The following is an 18,287-nucleotide window of genomic DNA, read 5'->3' as shown; positions in this document are numbered from 1 at the left end:
GCAGTGGTCTCTCGCATGGATTGTGCCTCACTAGTCAGCTGGAAAAGAAGACTCCACTCCTAGCCATGAGGTTGCAGCGAGTGGTTCATTTCTCCCTCTTCCTTTTAAAATTTTTTTTTAAACCATTAACTTCAGAATTCAATCCTGAAGCATCTCCAGGGCAAAGCAGAAAATACATTTCGTGTTTTCAACCACATGGATAGTGGGAGTCTGGCTGCAGCCGCTTGGTGAGTAGCACATCACGCTGCTCCGTCGCCAATTGGGTGCTGCAGTGTGTAGCGTCACATCTGATTAGCGCTGTGCCAGTGAATGAGGCTTGAGTGAGGACTCCCTGCCAGCTCTGACTTGTCTCATTTCCCATTACTTGTATCCGTCACCACAAATGCTGAGTCTCCCTCCTGAACTAATTAAGTTTGCGTGTGTTTAGACACATTGCCAAATAAGGTTTAGCAAAGCAGAACTGAGCATCTCTTTTTAAAGAGGAAAGGCAGAGAGCTGAAACAAGGCCGATCAGACAGGGAGACAGAGACTCAGAGATGTGGAACATCTGGGAGGTATTCCAGGGAATCACCCTATGCTTCCCTACAAGACTTGCAGTGTAGCTGGAGCCCTTTGCTACCAAGTTGAGACTACACACTGGGCACAGAAGGCACTGGGGCAGTGGGAGGGGAGGTGGTGCTGCTTGTCCCCATTTGGAGGAGTGTGTTGGTGGAGGCACTGTGTGGTAGAAACCTCACTGGGTTCCAGAGGCATTCAGGACAATGGGGTAAATGTAGCACTTCCTGGCTTATGGAGCCACAACTTGGGGCAGGTCCGTTGCTAGCTCTGCTGCTTCTTTTCTCAGCTTCCTTAGTCGTGACAGCTGTTTGCACAGCTGCCTGCAAAGCAAGCAGCAGTCCTCTTACCTAGTGTCTTGTGTGGTTCAGAGTTCCTGTCCTCCGTTGTCCTTAGCTTGGCTGTTGGTGGGAAATCATGCAGCCTTGTTCCTGGCTTCTCCAGCAGTGGCCTGGGCATTTAGTTTGGCTTCTGTCTGTCTGTGCTGTTGAAGAGCAGAGGCGTGGTGTCTTCTGGACAAACCTTTCTACTCTGAGTGCTTCCAGTAAGTGCAACTGGTGGGTGCCAGGGGGTGAGCAAGCTGGATGCGGGGGAGTGGCTGAAACAAAGAGGAGGAATCTACAAGCCTGTCAATGGTGGATGTGGGGACAAGGTAGGAACTAGCCCTGTCTAAGCCAAGAGTTGCAATATATGTAGCACTCCTAGCTCGAAGAAGAGCACCAGAGGAATAGTGATTGTCAGGGTAGTGCTCTCCTGCTGATGGTGTCTAGCAGTATCTGAGTCTGCAGGATGGAAGATGGAAACTCAGCTGCTAAAGGACCTGTGAAGCCTCCACTTGGCTCAGGGCTCTTCAGGGAATGAGGTACTGTGTGGCTACGGACTTCATTTCTTTTGAATGTTGAGCTTTCTTGGAAGATCACAGAGCTGTTTGTCTGGCTTCCCTCTGACAACAGGGAGTGCTAGTCTGAAGGAGCTGGGTGCCCAGAAGAGGATACCAGGTATCTGGGAAGGGCTCGTGGAGGTTCAGCATGAATGGTGGTCCTCAGCCGTGCTACCCGAGGCTTTGTCATGGGTGTGGTGCACCATCAGAAGGAGAGTCCCTGTTGCAGGGATTTGGTCGCTGCTGGAGAGAGCCAGTTGCGCAAGATGGCTCAGAAATGGAATGCTGATCCTGTACTGGCTGCACTTGGATCAACTGGCTTTCAGCACTCTGTGTGTGAACCAGGCTGGAGTCGGGGAGACAGCAGCTCTCCTGCCACCCCTCCCCTTCCCTCTTGTTAAGATGCAATTTCTTTAATGAGGAAAACCTCTTGAGTAGGAACATCACCTTTCTGAAGGCTTGTCCTGACAAGGCAGTTCAAGCCGACAGAGTCGCATATCAACTCCAGCAAATATCAGTCACTCATTACAGAGACTGTTCTCCCCCCCCACCTCCCAGCAACACCCCTCATTCCCAGACAAGGGAATGAATCACACTTCTGCTCTTGAATACATCATGACAAGTTGTGGTTCTAATGAGAGAGGGCCATTCATTCTGGGTGGAAAGTTCCCTGTGTCGACACAGAAATGTTATTAATTAAAGAGAGCTACCTGAAGCAAAAGATGAAAGGAGCACCAGACCTGCCAAGCTAAAATATGAGTGGGGATACAGCCTCGTTAGGCACATGGTCCTCAGGCCTCCGTGTGTTCAGTGGGAGGATTCCTTTAGCCTGTTGCAAGGAGTTATCCTCCAAGTTTAACAGCTCCAGGGATGGATTCGAATACCTGGCATAGTCTGCTTTAGTGCTTGGACCTCATCCTGCACCTTGGATGGAACTGCCACTAGTCATTAAGCAAATTGCATCGATGTGGCATTGGGTGGTGAGGGTAACATGCCTCTGAAGGGCTGAGGGAGTCGCTGACTGCAGGAGACAGTTTTTGTAGAAAAGAGGGTACTCGAGTGTCTGCCAGGGTTGAGCCCTTGTAATGTAAGCTCTTTAGTGTGGTTTATCTCCTCTGAAATGTCAAATTACCTCCCTCCATGTATGGAACTGGTCTGCTTGCTCTTAAGCACAATGCGAATTTATCTTGGCAACTGAAGAAGCATTTTTACGGTGTGTTCATAGCTACAGAGCTGAGATACGGTGTGGTTAAGTGGTATGCCTGTGGTTGTGCAGGCAGAGGCAGGAGCTGAAGCCACATGTGCTGAATCTCAGATCTGCACCTTAATGTCAAGAGCATCAGTTAATCCTTCTCCTTCCAGTTTTGGATCATTCCGCAGATGCATTGAACATAGGTAAAAATGCATGTAGGCTTTGGTCTGTATACTTCTGACGTGAAGATGCTTGTGCTGCACTTACTGTGGCTGATCAGAACATGCTAATTTATCTCTTTACAGGAAACTACTGCTCAGAAGTTTTTCATTTTCTTAAATAAGTGTTAAAAGGCAAGTACTCTCTAATATAGTGATAAAACACAGTGAAGTGTCTTGAAATGTTTATAGCCCTTGGTGCTTTTCCTAGGTTGCATATTAGTAAATTCTGAGCAGTAAATTATACCATTGCTTAATCTTATCTTACTCTTTTAATTCTTTCTGTGCAAGCTACGCAGGCTGGGAGGATGCTTGCCTTCTCAGACCAGTGCCGAGTGTGGCAGCGGGTTGGTCTTTCTAGCCTTCTGTCCTGGAGGCTTGGTTTGAGATCAGCCTTAGGTCATGAACGAAGGACTGATGGTGTTAATGTCCCTTGTGCATGCTGTTCTTTATCACAGGACAGGGAGAGGGTTGGTAACCTCTGCCTGGGAAGGAATTGCTGACAGCCACTGAATGGAGTGAGTGGGACCACTTGGGCAGCTGTGGGGAAAGGCAGGAGAAGGCGTAGCGTGGGGCTGGTTAGGCTGCAGGGCAGGAGGTATGTTCAGAGGGTGGCTTTGAGAGTAACAAGAAAGAGCTGGTAAGTGGAAGATAACATAGTAATCTGTGTTTAAAAATAATAAAACAATTCCTTTCCAACTAAGATCTTTGGATTACCTTGTTGGTTTTAGTAGGGGTCATTTTGCTGACCAAACCTATGGTGTCTCTCTTCGCACAGTTACATTGGCTGAAAAAAGAGGGTAGTGTGAACTACAGTGTGGGGATGGGACTGAGTATCCAGGGTCAGGAACCTTTCAAGTCAGCTTTGCTGATGGAGTCGTTCATGTAATTACATCCTAAAGTGCTTTGCTGGAGCTAAGCAAGGGAGCCTTGTGAGCATGCTCTCCTCTAGCACTTACAGGGAGTAGCACTGACCCCATTCACTTCTGCGACCCTGCAGTCCGGCTTTTTGTTTTTAAAGGTAATGATATCACTTATGCAAAATAAATTTTGGATTTTAAGATTCCCCCTCTGTACACTCGTATTTAAAATGAATATAGCACACTTGTTATCTTTCTGCACTGGCTCCCCTGGCTATCTCCTGTTCTTGCCTTTGAAATCCATTGGTTGCATGAGCTTCTGCACATTGTTGTTTGAGATGTGTGATTCCGGAATGCCTTTGAATTAAGCTTTGGACATGAAATCTTTGCATAGGCATCATCATACAATGGACTATCACCTTCAGGTCTGCTACTTTATCTAGTGTGTCATAGCAAAGATGTTTGTTATAGCCAGGGCTGTAGTGGCCCCAGATTTATTGAGCTGTGATGCCCAATGCGCTCTGGGGAGCGCGGACTATGCTGCCTGGGAAGTAGGACCAAAGAAGTTGGACACAGCATGAAAGATAGTGGAGAAACTTGGAACAAATTTACGGGGAGGCGGGGAATGAGACAGACATTGCATCAAGTACTTTATTTCCAGCACTGAAGTGTTGGGATGGGGTAATGAGTAGAGAAGGTGGGTTTTCCATCTGTGGTTAACTTAACTCAAGCTGTGTTTGGAAACAGTCACACTGAACTGAATGAAAGCTATTGGTCTTGGTGTACTGCTCATACAGTAAGGAACCGTAATTCCCTCTGCAGCAGGAATCACTAAGGTGAATTCTGTGTCTAGTGTTGTAGTGAACTTGGGTGAAATGGTCTCAAAATCAATAGATCTGTAATGGATATTTGGTAAAAAGCAGTCCCCGGCCTCTGTCTGAGCGAGCCTTCTAATAGCAACTCAACACTGTGGTTATCCTGTGCCCTGGGGAACTGAAAAGCTGGTTGGCTTGGGGACTGGAGGGCTGTTTGCCATCTGAATGTTGTCTGTGGCACGTGTGAAAAACAGAATTAGCTTCACAAAGTGTGAATTTTCTGAATTACTTCGAAAAGCTTAATTTTGCTAGTGTTAGACAGCTATAGTGTTTCACACCACGGCTAAAATGTCAACTGGCTCCCTTTTGGATCCCAGCTCTTCTTACTTCCCAGCTGAAGGTTGTACGTCGGCACCAGTGCTGCCCTCCCAGTGGCTTGGCTGGGAGTGATGCTCTTATGGTTTCTCTGCTTAGAGAGCTCTGCTTGAAAAATACTGCCAGCCTGGGAGCAGCATCCTTCCCCTTTCACTTGCTGTGTTGTGTGAGTTGGTAGCTTTCTTGAAAGCATTTTATTTTGTTTGCATGTTTGTTTCCTGTTGGGAGCCATTTTTCCTAGATGGGTTCAGGCCATTTCCTCCTGAAGCTCCTGACTGGCAAAGACCTACTGGGCCATCTTGAGGTCATCCCTGGTATTTTCCCTCCAGCATATTCTCATGTGTCGTGTCCAGCGACTCCGTATTCTCAGGAGTGGATGTTTGGGTGTGTGCAGGACTCTGGATGCCAAAGCTACAGGCTGACTTTTCAAGCTGAGTCCATTCGCCTTTTTCTGTGTGTTTGGCCAGGGTGCTGCTCTCAGCCTGGCACCCTGAAGATGGTGTCTTGTGCTGAGAGGTCGCTCTGGACCAGGTGTTAGCAATGATGCAGGGCATGTGCAAGTGGTACTAGAAGAAAGAGCGGGATAGAGGGATTTGGGGGAAGGAGACTGAGGAAGCAGTACCATGTGCTGGCAGAGCTGTGTGCAGGAAGCTCATACTGCCCAGGACTTCACCCTGCCTTGGTCTCACCAGCTTTGTCTGCCTCTCTTTGAGCAGGGCTTTCCTCTGCCCAGCACCTACGCTCTGGGACACCCTTTGTTTTCCCTCCGTAGGTGCCTCTTGGTCATCTCTAGTTTCCTTGCTTCAGTTTTTCCATCTGGGTGTTGAGCCAGCTCTCAGTGCTGACTGTCGGCCAGCATGCTGGAGGTTCCTGGGCACTGGCTGCCTTCAGCTCCTTGTCCCTGCCTGGAGTCACGTGTGTCCCCTGCAAACTGGGTGGAGGGAGGAGACTGGTGAGAGGTTGCCAAGACCTCTCCTCCAGCTCGCTGTGCTCCCAGCTCTGAAGAGAACTGTTATATTTTATGGACCATTTAGCTTCCCAATGGTGATCCTAATTCTTCACAGCATGTATGTGCCATTTCTTGGTTATTAAAAGGACCCCTGAAAAGGAGCTGCCCTCTGAGTCAGTGCTCTTCCATGCAGTTAATTGCAGGAGGGTTTTGCTTAGACTGTGAGGCTTAATATTTCCAAACTCTCCCTGTGTTAAGAGGGTGAATTAATACCCAGGTCTCCTCACGACTGCAGGGACTGACCCTTGTGTGCCATCAGTAAGCAGGCAGGGGAAGAACGCTTCTGCCAGGAATAATTCAAACTTGGAAATGCTCTGGAGGAAGTCCACTTGCTTTTTGCATAGAGATCAGGGGCGCTTTGAGACACCTGGCCAGCCAGCCCTAGTCTTTCAACTCTATATCCTTATATTGTGTGACACTTCAGGTGCCAAAATAGCTTCCATTCCTTGGGGGCCCAAGCAAGCTCCAGACTTCCTGGGAAAGGAGTGATTACCTTGGACTGACAAGTCAGCCGAAGGATGGATGGCTGTGGTTGCACAGCAGGTGTGAGATAGATGGGTGGGAGGTGGTTGAAGGGGAGGTTCTCGTCAACTCACCACACTGCGTATGAGAGAACAAGATACGGCAAGCCATTAGACTGTGTATTTCAGGTGCGTGGAAGCTGCCAAGGTCCCCTGGCACTGCAAAATGCCAAGTGAAATGTTACTGCCACGCGGAGCACAGCAGTGTGTCGGAATTAATGAGGCTGGTGTAGGGAGAGCACACGTGGTCGGTCTGGAGGGTTAATGTGCGTGAGGGTGATGGGCTTAGGCAGGGGTTTTTCATCAGGGTTGCAGTGCCTGGGAAGTGCAGTCTAATGGCAAGACCACGTGAAAAGAAATTGGAACTTGCAAAGGAGAGTGCTAAAAGTCATCATTTGCCAAAGTTTTTTTGCTTTGCTGCAGGCCTGAAGCAAATCACTGGCTTAAGGGGCTTTAAGCACCTGGGTCTTGCACTGGGTTTACAGGTAAGGTGAAATTAGGAGGGAACTAAGTAATTAATTCCTCTTGCTGTGACCAGGATGGGAGATGATTCTGACTTGCCACTTCTCCTCAGAAGTTTCTTCAGAAGCTGGTAAGGACTCTGGTTGTGAAACCCGGGAAGCAAAGAGGATCCCTGGGTGTCTGACAATTCCTTTTCTCTGCTGGTTCTTTCTCGCAGGCAGCCTCAGGCTGCCTGTCTCTTTGTTAAGAGAGTGACAGCAATGTGACACCGTGAAAATAATTACTAACAAATCACAGTGGTGACTGCAAACAGCTCGCTGTCTTCAGAGGCATGTCAGGGAGCGTTAGAGCAGGGCCGTGGGAGCGGCAGAGCAGCTAGGGGCTCTTTCTCTGCTCTAGGCTGAGGGGAAGATCTTCGGAGACCTTTGGTGCCCGCCACCCCCACATCATTCCCTCCTTGTTGGCTTTTTCTTTCTTTCCTCCCTTCCCTGCCTTTGCCATCAATAATTAAGCCCATTAATTGCACAGTGAGTTCAGGAAAGCTGCGAATGGAAAGACCAGGCTTCTGCCTTCCCTGGATTCAGCAACCAGCCACAGAGCAGCAGGAGGATTTCTGGAGGGATGTCGTGGGCAGAAGCACATCCAAGCTGTATTTCCTATCTTGTAGCCCTTGTGTGCTGCCCTGGGCAGTAATGCTTATTAACAGTGTGCCCCTAGGAATTCATGGGCTGCTGGTGCAGTTGGAGAATGGCCTGCATCCTTGTCCTCAGGAGCATCCAGTCTCAGTGAACCTGAAAGTGGGTTTGTATTTGTGCAGAGCATCATGGCAAACATGCAGTTGACTGGCATCTCCAGCAAAAACAAATGGGCTGAGGAATGAGAGGGCCTTCCAGAATGCAGTAGGAACGATGCCAGTCAGTGTGGCTGGAGCTGCAGGTGAAGACAATCCTTCAGAGAATAAACAGTGGACAGGTCATGGGTGAAGAAGGTGGTTGGTACCAAACAGCAGCTCGAGGAGTCTGCAGGGATGAGGCCCCTGTAGCTGTGTTGGAGTAGGGACCTTTCTGTAGAGCTACACACACAGAGTCTGAGGGGGAAGCTCCCTATAAAGCCTCTCATACTGCTATAAAGCTCCCTCCAAAGGGGGGAGGGTCTAGCAGAGCTACCGATAGGAAACTGGAAAGCAACTGCTGGCTGAAGTGTCCTTCAACAGTATTGATAATCAAACCCCTGGGCAACCTTTGAGAGCGGAGCTCACAGCCTCCCCTCCTTGTTCTTGGTGGTATTTCATCCTCCAGTTTGAGAAGGGGCCATGCCATCTGGCAGTTACCTGTGCAGAGGAGCACCCTGTAAGGGGAGGCAGAAGGTGCGGGTGGAAGCCCTCTCCCAGGCGCCTGCTCCACCGAGCAGCCTTCTTCCCCATTCCCCTAGTTACTCCAGTGATTTTCCTGACTGTCACATCTGTAAGCAATGTTGCTGGTGTATCTAGCTAGATGCAGAGTGGTGGTGGAGGGGGGAGGGCTGGAGCTGAGGGTGGCTGTAACAGCCCCTCTCCCCGACTCATACAATATTTATGCAGGGCTGGGAGTCGGCGGCACTGACCTCTGGGTCGTGCTGTTAAACAGCTCCCACAGCCCCTGCATCCTAATTGCTGCACTTGTCCTTTGCTCTGGAGGATTCGCTGCTCCTTCTCTCCAGCGAAGCAAATACTAATGGCAGCTTGTGCTTGGAGGTGGGGAGTGGTCTCTTTCCCACAAGGAAAAGACAAACTTGTTTCCCCCTGATGCAGATGTAATTTGCAGCTGCCCAGAAACCTGTGCTCAGACCCTGTAACATGATGTGCCAGGGGAGGCTGTGCCAAGAGCCCGTGGAGCTGTTGTGCATGTAATTTTGGGTTGTATATCACCAGAGGGGACAGAGAGGAGGTTTATCGCATCCCATTGGCTCCTGGTAGGATTTCTCTCTTCCCTTTAGTGGGGAGAGGAAGAAGAGGCAATCACAGAAGTCAATTGAGAGAGTAGACCTGGGTGATGTGGTGCCAGAGGAGGGCAGACACGGTGCCAGGAAAGAAGAGGGGTTCAAAAGCATCACAAGACAAGATGGCATATTTTCCTGTAAATATAGATGATCTACTTCAGCGAGTGGGAAGAGAGATGTGGGTGATGGGCTCCTGCCCCCTTTGTAGGCAGTACAACCGTGGCTGGCAGTGGAGAGGTTTTTCACCTGGCAGGCAGGGGCTTTCAGCTGATTCAAGTGGTTCAAGAAAGCCCAAAAGATAAAGCTTCTTTGACTGCTAGGGCTGCCATAGCTTTCCCCCACAGTGTTTGCCTGGGCTCTGTCCTGCTTGGGGCTTCACATCAGGTGTCTGCAAGTCCGGTGACCCAACTGGCCACCCACGTCCCTTATCCTGCCTTCCTGAGTTGCCAGGTCCCTTTTTTGACTGGAAAAGTGCTGTTTAGACTGGAGACTAATGGCCTTTAAGTGACATGATTGTATTATGTTAAGCGTCTATAGGCTTTACCATTAGGCACTAAACGGTTTATGACTCATAGCAGAGAAGCCCTTGTCCTGAAGAGTTTATATGCTAAATGGTCTGGACAGGCAGGGCATGGAAGAGGCAAGGTTTCCTCCTGCCTGTCGCACGGCAGGTCTAAGGAAGGACTGGGACGGGACATGTCTTCTCAGTTCTAGAGCAGCACTTTGCTCTAGGTCTTACATGCTCTGGTTTCCTGGGGAGAAATACTTCTGCAATGGGAATTGTGCAGTGGGAGGAGCAGCACGTTTAATTTTAGCTTAGTTTTTATGCATGTGTTTTGGTTTTGAGGGGGCTTAGACACGATGCGTTGTGGGTGCATCCGCTGCATCAGATACATTCCTTTATTCAGTGCATAATAATTGCAGTATTCTGCAGCAGGAGTCTGAAGGCTCCCTCTTAAAACAGCTAGTATGCAGAGGACCAGGCGATTACTAAATCAATGTCTGTATGAAAGACTTCATAAGAGACCATATAGATGGAGGAAGGACACACGATGTAATCAGGCTCCGCTGCGGCGTGAATCACAGAATAATTTAAATAGAGATCTCTAATCCATCCCCCTGTTCAAAGCAGAACTAATTTGAAACTTAGATCAGGTTGCTCAGGGTCTTCTCCGGATGAGTTTGAGTGTCTCCGAGGGAGGAGATTGCACCACCAGTCTGTTCCAGTGCTTTATTACTGACAAATTGGAAGTTCACCTGCTTGCAGCCTGTGGTCATGACAGGTGACTTTCACCAAGAACATGCCTGTGTGGTAGACGTACACAGTATGCAATTTTGTACACTCCTGTTCATAAGATGCTATATAATGTTGTATTTAGTAAGCAAACAGACTGTTACAGCAAGCTCATGTGTATAGATCTGGTTTTAAGGATTTTTCATAGTCTCAGATTCCCAAGGCTGGGGGGGGGGCAACCTCAGCCTTGGAGACGTCCCAGTTTCTCTTTCCTTGGGAGCAGCGGCATGCATTTCTGATGTCAAAGGGAAGTCTACCCAGTCATCCTCCCTTTCTAGAAGGGCTGGTGAGAGCATTTACTCGCCTTCACCGATCTGGAGGACTTGCTATGGAAAAGTGCAAAGCTTGTGCCTGCTGCACTCCTAACCTCAGCTGAACTGTGGAGCCAGCAAGCTCTGGTTTCCTGCATGGTAATTAAGTAGTTATTTAAAAATCAAAAGGCTCAATTCTGATCCTGCTTTCACTGGCTACTTACTAACTTCAGGTAGAGCTACTCCAGATTTACTCCCACATGCGTAGCAGCAGAATCAGGCCCAGTAAATAGAGCTATGAATCTTTTTAAGAGAAGCTGTTAAGCAGAAGCACATAGATTTATTGTAGCATCATGTGTGTGCAATTGTTGATGAACATCTTCTGTCGGAGGCTGAATACCTGCTGTGTTACAGCCTTGCTTTTAATGTTGAGATAGCATCTCTGCCAGCATCTAGCTGACGCACAGACAGATACCCATAAAAGGGCCAGATCTCACATGGTGTTAAATGCCTTCATGTTTCATTAAAGTTGATGGCAGTAGAAGGCACACAGAGCTTTGCAGGACGAGCAAGTCACAATGAGCCACTTGCCCTGTGTGCTTTTTGTGGCAGAATTATTTTCCCAGTGTGTACATTGTTCTCATTGCAGTCTGGGGTTAACAGCCTTTTCCATTCACAGGCTAGCTGCTCGGAAATCGTGGGGGTTGAGGTTCTTCCAAATTTCTTAGTACCCAGCAAAGATTTAGAGAAGAGGGATCAGGCTGTTAGCATATGATGGGTGATGAGTATTCAGGCATTTCAGCTAGTGCTGCTATGAGCCCCAGGTGTTAAGGCTTTCAGCTTACCTTTTAAGCTTCCTAGGCAGGAATATGCCAGGTGGAGAGAGAAAGCAGTGCTATCCGGAATGGGCATCACAGAAAGAGAAAGGAAGGTCTGAAAGTGCCAGGTATTAGCCTCGCTGCTTAGCCTTGGGTTTTTTGGCCTCATTACACTAATCCAATTAAAGATTGATGGAAAAAGATAACACACACTCCAGTGAAGAGGTTTGTGTGGCAACTGCTTTCCTTCCTGGGCAAATGGAGTGGCCCTTGTTAATCTTGTGCATCACAACACCTCCCCAGGCCCTGCGGACCCACTGGTGCCTCCACATGCCGTGGTGTGTACGCTTCTCCTGCATTGTGTCTCTCTTATTACTAATGGAGCATGGATGCATTTTAGCTGCTGGTCAGCCCTCATTAATATCCAGAGATGACAGGTTGACATTTGTAAAGAAGACTTGCATTGACCTTCATGTTGTGCATCGGTGCGGTTGCCATGCGGTGCCCTGTGCTGGGTGCTTCTTCCTGCGCTGCCTGGGGAATGCATTTGTGTTAGCAAAGGGACAGCTTGCTCTGTAACCCTTTGCTGCTGCTGGGAGTGCAGGCAGCGTGTCTGGATGTTTCTGCATCCCTCTGCCCATCCCAAGGACTGTTCCCTGTAGACCCTCCGTCCATCTCAATGAACAGGACTCAGGGTGTTGGGGTTGCACTTGTGGCTTCTTGTGGAGTTTGTAATTTGGGTACTGGGACCTTAATGGAGGACCACTTTGTGCCAGTGTCGATGTCCCAACGGCTTCCTTTTCCTGGCTTCCCACCTGGGGATGCAGCAGAAGAAAAGGCTGCACTGCCCAGTCATCCTGAGTGCTGTCAGTTGCCTGTCTCTCCCTCGACCCACCACATCCCAGCTCAAGGACTGCTGCAGCCCACTCAGCAATGACATTTATTAACAGAGGGGGCTTTGAAAAAGGCAGGCTGCTCCTGCAAAGGCTCCTCACTGTAACTCCGTCTCCTCCTCTCACCAGCCCGTCTGAGGCAATGGCTGCTAGTGTTGAAATTCATTAGTGTTTCCTGACAGGCGATGGAGGCTTGCTCTGTCTGTTCCCACTTCCCTGCTCTCATGTCCCTGCTTCACGCATGCTGATATTTAAAGCTGATGTGCGGCTTGTAGGCTTGTTGCACTGTGACAAGTTTGGGGGTGGTTGAGAGAACTGAGAGGGTGGAAGGAAAGCAAAGAGGGAGGGAGATGGGACCTGTCTCAGGGTTTCTGTGAAAGCCCAGGGCTTTTCAGACCCTCTCCAAGTGTATTGTCTTTCCGGAGCTACTGCTTGTGAATTTTAAGTACGGCTGTGCTGGGGTGGTTTGTTCTGCACTGATGGGGGCAGAGAAGGGCATTGCTATGGGTGTGCTTGGTGAGAGCAGGGTGCAGTCACCCAGCAAGGGCTCACCTGGCAGAAGGCAAGGGCAGGCAAGCTCCTGTGGCCCCTTGGCAAGTCTGTGGGGCTGAGAAGTGTGTGAGCGGGGTGCCAGAGGTCTGACAGGAGATTCATCCCTACATCCTTCACTTTGGACAGAAGCATGAGAGGATACTGGCCCAGTTCTTGCCTCGTTGCACTGAGCGGCATAGTGACTCCTCCCTGCCAAAACTTTGGATTATGCAGGAAAGCTGCTCCAGTCTAACTTGAATTATTGGGATGGGGGAGTTGGGGTTTGGAGTTTTCTTTGGAGGGGTGTGTCAGCACGCTTCAATTTCCACAGGGTGCGGCATGGCTTGGACTGTACCGTGTGTGCAGGTGCTGTGGCATCCCATTGTCAGAGACCTCCTGGCCTGGCACCGTGGTTTTGGCAAAGCCCGGCCAGGCTTTCTGCCCCTCTGCATGCAGCCTCACCGCTTTGGAGCATGGTCTCACCCCTTTGCGTCCCCAGGCCTTTGAACCCTGCTGGCTGGGGCGCCACTGTTTTAACAAAGTTTGGATCAACCTAAGGCTGCCTCTTTGGGAGGGTGTGGGTTTACCCAGACTGCTTTAAATTCCTAGCTTGGCTCCAGCTTATGTGAGGTTTGGTGCAGACAGATGTGGCTTTGCCTGTCACGGTGCTGTTTCTCTGCTAAAACATCTCAGGTGCCTTAGTACAGGTCATTATTCCCTCGCCAGTCTTCTCTGTTAGGAGAGGGCACCCAAGCTTCCCTCTTGGCCTGGCAGACATCCCACTACATCAGAACAGAGCGGCACCTCTGCACCATATGGTCCAGAGTGATGCCTTGACCAGCCTTGGTTTGAACTAGGGTGTGAGGCTGAGATGGTTTGACAGCTCCTCTCCTTGGCTATCGCCCTGTTACGGCTGTGTGTTGCAGCATCCAAGCAGCTTCCTTGAGGCTTTGCAGCCCTTGTTCAGCGAAGGATTTCCAGGGCAGGAGCCTGCCAGCCCTCTTCTTTGCAGCCCAGTGCAGTGGGGTTGGCCAGGACACAATTAAAATGTTCTGCATCTCTTACCACGCAGGGTCTCTAGGGCATGGATTTTTTGAAAAGCTGAGATCAGGTCTATAAACACCAAGATTTAATGTCCCTTTATCTTTCCCATAGAGGGGCTTGTTCTTTTAACTGGCTCAATATCAACACACCCAGTGTGTAGAAAGTGGCCCAATTTCTTTGTCTCCTGACATTGTGAACCCAGAAGCAGATGGACGTTAACCAGCTCTGATTAGTTGGGAGAATCAAGCATTAATTTTTTATACGACAGGACCACCTGAGTGACGGAAATCAATTACGACTGCCCCTCCCCCTTCCGTATTAATGTGGTGGCTCTGAGCAGGGACGGAGGAACCTGTTGAAATGAGAAACCCCTATTTCTTAGTTTGACCCCCTAGATAATTAGGGTTAAATTGATATGCTATCGCACTGGTGACACATTTTATCTGCCTCTGTTTGTACAAGAGGATACAATAGTGGAGGAAGGACCAATTTGTGCCCTGCTCTAGCTAACCAGACTGAGATAAAAGGTGTCACTAGTACGATAACGTTCTTGCCTCATGTTCCTTTATTGTTGCTCAATTTGCCTTTTTTTTTTTTTTTTAATCCTGTTCTTTTTCTTTCAATACCCTTGGTCATATTTTAACTCCATGCCATCGCATAATGACGCCCTGCTAAATGTGTGTGGAGATAGGCAACTCTGGCTGACAGCCTTCCCTGATAACCGAATTCCAGCCCATCCATCACTAGGCTGCTCTCCTTAACTTAAGGAAAGTGATAACTAAAGCAAGGCCGTTTATCACCGCCGAGCTGTGCGCTTCTTGCCGCCTTGAAGAGAGCTGGCTTCAGCGGGAGAAATGCAGCCATGTCACCTCGTCTCCTATTTGCATCCCCTTCATCTCCAGGCCCCATTTACCCTGCAGTGTGAAGGAGCAGGGCTGGATGGGAGCCAGAGCCAGGGGTGATGAAAGCTCTGCGAAAGTAGTGCAGAGCTGCCACTGCTGACCACAGTCCCAAGGAGGACTTGGACTTGCTCGGCTGGTGAAGGGGAGCATGCTGCCTGATGTCACTTGCTCCTCTGCCCAAAGGGGACCTGCATTTTGGGAGTGAGCAGAGGTTGTGCACTCCCATCTCTGCTGCTGGGAGGACAGACTTTAGCAGAGATGCACTGGAGGCTGGAATATCCCACAGCCATTTTCAAGTTTCTCTCTATCAAGTGCGGTCATACCTGAAGCCATGGCGTTTGGCTGGCCGGGTGGTTTTGAGAGCCAGCTTCCTTCCCAAGGAGCGAGAGCTTCAGTGCTTGGGAAGGCCGTGAGACCTTGTTCAAAAGCTGGAAGGATCCTGGGATGTTAAATGCAGTGAAATATGCCATCATTTCTCTTCTCCCTTACCTGAGGGAGGGCCAAATCCCAAGCTCTTTGCTCAAGCAAAGCTGCCCCCGGGAAGCAAGGCTGACTCTTGCAAGAAGCCGTACTGAGCATAAGAGCATGTTTACCAGATGAGCTGCTCAACTGCGTGCTGGCCCTGATAAATGGATATACTTACCTACAGGCCCTGGCACTTCTGTTCCCCAGGAGAGCCACAGATGTGCCTTGTTCACTCCAACCTGGAGAAGATGCTGGAGAAACTCCTACCTGGTCACCAGGCTGAGTCATCAGGAGACCACTGCAGATGATGAGCTTGGAGCTGGGGAAAAGACACTGTAGGGGTGTTTTCCTCCTCGTAGCTACCTGGAGACCCGATGTCTGTGCGGTGAGAGCCCCTGGTTTCCTGGGAGCACTGCATACCCAGACTAGACCAGACCCATACAGCAATCCTTCACTAAAGGCAAGTGCATTGAGTGGTGGTATCCCTCCTTGCCTGGAGCCGTCAGGCCTGCATCTTCTAGCTGGGAGAGGAGACTGATGCTTTGGTCCATGCTGCAGACAGCCTGCCCAGGTTATAGCATGAGCATAGGTCTTCTAGTGCTTGAAAAACTTGGTAAAGTCTCTCTGGTGCTAATGTGAAATGAGGGGAGCACAAGTGCAGAGGGGGAGGGGGAAATGTCCTTAGGTCACACAGCTTCACAGGCAGTTTCTGGGGTTGTTACTTGCTTACCAAAATGTGTCATTTATTTAGTTGACATATTTATTTGGAGCATTTATTTTCTCCAATTAAAGACCCACTGTCCAGCGCCCAGGGCATACTGCCATCAGTCTCAGGTTGGAAATAGAACCAGACTGTCCAGTTTGCTGGGCCTTTTGGTCCCACAGGGATGGAAATGCTTTAGATGTCATTCATTGCACTGGGTGGTTAGCTGTCAGTTCCTGTGGCTAACAAGAACAATGCTGTACTCGCTTCTTCTGGGCCCTATCCGAATGTTAGGTGAATTGTTAATTATTCTCTAACTGGAGCTAGGCTGAGACCTGTGTTAATGAAAACCTCTTGGGCTGGGAGAAGAAACTCAGCTTTTAGTAACATGTTTTGCCAACTGCTGTCATCATCCTCTCTAGCTAAATGTGAGCAGTCTTAAGAGAGGTTGAGCTGATTGCATGTCTGTATTTAGACTGGTCATTTGTTTTAAATGGTTCCTTTTCCTGTGATCTTTTTTGATTTGGGCACCAGTAGAAAGCAGCTTTCCTGGAGAAAGAGCTTTCTTAGCAATGCTGGTTGGGGCTGGTGGGGTCTGTTCAACTACAGGATGTCATGGACATATGTGTAATGGCTGTAAAATGCATAGACCAGGCTGCTATTTATGTGACGGCTAGGCAATTGCGAGGAGTGACTCCAGGTGGTTTATTTCAGTGCGATGGTGCTAGCATCAGATGAGCCGTGCTCAGAGATGAGACCGTGCTGTCAAGTCACGTTGCTTACCCTGCAAATCGCCATAGCCCTGCTGCTGCTTGCAAGCTCATTCTTTTAACAGGCTTCCTGCTTTCAGAGAGATTCCTCTGGACCTCCTTATTCAAATGTGTTTGTATGACTTAAATTATTGCTCCTAAATGATGACACATGGACCTTTTCAGGATCAGGCATTTGGTTTTGGCACAGGGAGTCTATTTCTTTCTTAGCCTAAGAAGGGCTCACAAAGCCCATACAGTGGTGTGTCCCAGTGGTGTGCTGGGTCTGTTGGCCACAGGAGATTCCCCTGGATATATTTGCCAGCTTCCTTCCTTTTCTTCCCATAGAAATGGAGGTGGCACCAAGACCAAGCTACTCTGGTACTATACTACCCTGATTCTCATGTTATCTGCCAAATGCATTATCTGTGTCTCTTCTTCATCTCCTTACTTGGGAGGTTGCTTGTAGGTCTGAGGAGATGCTGCCCTGTTCACCAAAGGGTTTGGAGCTGGGCTGAGCACTCAGGTACTTCATGGGTTGCTGATGGTGTACCCTAGCTGGAGGTGGTGTATCTAGCTTATATCCACATCTGACCAGAGCTTGTTCCTAAACTTCAGCCTTGAGTCTGAAGTCCAGTCTGGATAATTTACTCTTTCCACTATGGAGAGTGGGAGAAGACTTTGCCCTAGACATGGTCTGTGTTGGGATGTTTGAGCAGCTGATGCTGGCACTCATGGCTCTTCTCTCTTCCCTTACAACCTCCCTCTACAGCCCCCAGGTGCCTGAGGAAGTTGTGAGATTTCCCCACCCCCCTCTGTTTGCAAAAGCCGATTTCTGGGGTTGTGGCTTTTAACATGCACAAATGGCTCTAATTTAGTCATTTATTTAGTTGACATATTTATTTGGGATGTTCCTTTGCTTCAGTTAAAGATCCTGTGACCAGTGCCCCAGGCGTGCTCAGCAGTACGTGAATGAACAAGATCCATCAATTACTCTTGATCAGATCAAACTGGCCGGGGAAAACTCACATAACTCATCTCCCTGCATAGGCTTGGCTGGAGCCGCACAGCTTTGCGACAGCTTTCCCTGTCTGAGGGGCACATCGTAGCTCCCGTGCGAACACAGTGGGCTCAGCGCAGTGTGGGGCATCCTGGGGTCCTGCTGTCCCTTCAGGCAAGCCACCCCCCTTAGCGGTGCTGGTTTTATTTTGTAAGCCCTGTTCTGGAGGCTCACTGTAGGAAGGGAGAGGTTAAATACGTGTGCTCGCAGTTCTGGCTGTCTGGTGCTCAAACCTGTAGTGAGACAGTGTGCAGCATCTTACATGTTCAGTTGTGACTTCTTCCAAGCACCTGTTTGGAAAACAGCGTCTGCTTTCTTAGCCCTAAAACACTGGTCGTGCAGCATTGCTACCTTAAAAATGAATATATTTGTGCCTCCTTCCCTCCCTTGTGTCTCATCTGGTGTTTTAACCATAAAGGCCAAATGTAAAAGCACCGGGGCATGACAGGTGAATTGTCAGTCCTTCAGTCTGCCCTGTAAGCCGCTGGCTGAAACAGGATGGTTTTGCAGGGATTTGTGATGAGTTTACTTAGCTAAGGACAGCCTGGATGCTCCAGTCGTGTTTGTGTATTAGCCACTGTGGAGAAGAGCTGCGTGCTGCACTTGCACACAGCTTCTGTTCAAAATGTTTGGTCTGAAAGGTGTCAGCAGCCTGGATGCAGCTGGATGGATGTAAGTCTTCAGCCAGGCTGTGCTCTTGTGAGATTTTTTTT

The 18,287-nt window shown here is 49.2% G+C and overlaps 1 protein-coding gene across 4 annotated transcripts in view; it reads left to right on the top strand.

Moving 5' to 3' along the window:
* ERI3 (ERI1 exoribonuclease family member 3) overlaps positions 1-18,287 on the top strand; it is a 135,209-nt gene that overhangs the window by 34,866 nt on the left and 82,056 nt on the right. The window lies entirely within an intron of this gene.

The sequence above is a fragment of the Falco peregrinus genome, chromosome 10 (genome assembly GCF_023634155.1).
Source record: "Falco peregrinus isolate bFalPer1 chromosome 10, bFalPer1.pri, whole genome shotgun sequence".
In the NCBI taxonomy this organism is placed as follows: domain Eukaryota; kingdom Metazoa; phylum Chordata; class Aves; order Falconiformes; family Falconidae; genus Falco; species Falco peregrinus.
The sequence above is the reverse complement of the archived record's forward strand: the minus strand, read 5'-3'. Positions and strand labels throughout refer to the sequence as shown.